The 1,697-nt window shown below is 50.3% G+C and overlaps 1 non-coding gene across 1 annotated transcript; it reads left to right on the forward strand.

Annotated features, from left to right (window-relative positions):
• The first annotated feature begins 545 nt into the window (after positions 1-545).
• On the forward strand, positions 546-617 carry TRNAA-CGC (transfer RNA alanine (anticodon CGC)). Its single transcript has one exon. It is a non-coding gene; the product is annotated as a tRNA-Ala (tRNA).
• The last annotated feature ends 1,080 nt before the right edge of the window (positions 618-1,697 follow it).

Consider the following 1,697-nt stretch of genomic DNA (forward strand, 5'->3'; position numbering starts at 1 on the left):
GGCGGGATGCATGCGGGGCGGCGGGAGAGGGGGAGGTGGGCGTGGGATCAGGACAGAGGGTTTTGCACGTCTTAAAGGTGACTGTGACCCTCACCTGCGGACAGGAGCCACAGAAGGTTTTGAGCAAAAGCGTGACTTGACCGCTCTGCCCCCAGGAGGCTCCTGGGCAGCTGAGAGTGAAGAGACAGGGGCAGGAGATTTGGGGGTCAGGTAACCCAGGAGGGGGTTCTTGATGGTTGGAGCAAGAGAGAGTGAAGATATGCAACCAAGGCCACAAAGGGAAGAAGAAAGAACAATGACAATTGAGTGAGGATGGCAGGGCAGGGACTCGAGTGAGACCAGTGAAGCCCTCGGCTTGGTCACAAAATTTTAAACATTTTATACAGATATTAATATTTTATTTCAATAGAGGAACGGACAGGGTCAAGATTTGGGAGAGGCAAGTGAGGCATTGTGCAAGAGCAGGGTTGTCTTTAATTGAAATTTGAAACTTAGTTCATTGCAGAATTTTTGCATTAATTTTTATTTGAGAAAGGACTGGAGTTGGGGGTGTAGCTCAGTGGTAGAGCACGTGCTTCGCATGTACGAGGTCCCTGGTTCAATCCCTGGCACCTCCACTTTTCCTTCGACCAACCCCTTTATCGTGCTTTTCCTGTTCACAGCGAAAGGAAATCCCGTGGGCTGCTTTTATTGTTCTCCCATTTCTGCTCCGAGGGGTGGTTTACCGTCTCCCAGCTCAGGGCATTGACAAAAGGAAGACAAGAGGGGACAAATACATACATACATATATATATGGCATTAAACTATTACTTATCTTGATCACTGAGTTTTTCATGCCCCTTGGAACCTTGCTCCTGAGGTAAGCACCTCACTCACCCTGTCCTCATCCTGGGCTGAGGGATAGATTCATACAGTCACCCAAGGACAATCACCGGGCACCGGTAACAGGCCTGCAACTGCGCTAGGACCGGGGGGACCCAATGGCAGGGGAAGTAGGTGTAGCTGTAGTTCTCCGCCCTCAAGTTTATGGCCAAGTAGAGATTATAAATCAGAAGGTACAGAGCCTGGGGCAGGTGGTCTCACCCTCTGCTAGCCTGGAGAAAATGAAAGAAATGTGGCACAGAAGGGAACAGGCATGTGGCTGTTGTTTCATTTCATTGTTTTGCCTGTGCACTCGCTGAACCCTACGGCACAGGCCTGGAACCACTCTCTGTAGAAACTAAAACTACCAGCCACCCACGGTCTCTAAGTTCCTTGTACCCAGGGCCTTCAAGGCTCACCAATCAGATGCACGGACTCAAGATTTGAAAAACAGAACTTGTGCCGCAAAGAAGAAGAGCGTCTTCCTGCTGAGCCCCCAGGGCAGGTGCCCGGAGCTGGGGCTGGATGTGGGACCTGCTGGTCCCAGGGGCGGCTTCATCCTGCAGGTATTTGCACTGCTGACCTCGTGGGCCATCTGAGGGTATCGATCTTGCTTGCGTGCCACAAACCCAGGTCTGCAGCTCACTCATGATTCATTAGTCACCCAGCATTCTTTGAATACCCTTTTGAATATCTATTCTTTGAACATCTCCTTCTGCTTCAGTTAACCTGAGTTTGTTTCTGATGCCCGCAGCTAAGAATGTTGCCTTATATAGAAATTGGTGCCAGGAGTAGTTGCAGGCAATAGATGTTGGAGGAAATTCCGAGAAGCTGGG

Source organism: Pteronotus mesoamericanus, unplaced genomic scaffold (assembly GCF_021234165.1).
Source record: "Pteronotus mesoamericanus isolate MK-2021 breed Mesoamerican mustached bat unplaced genomic scaffold, CSHL_Meso_final contig_702, whole genome shotgun sequence".
Classification (NCBI taxonomy): Eukaryota; Metazoa; Chordata; class Mammalia; order Chiroptera; family Mormoopidae; genus Pteronotus; species Pteronotus mesoamericanus.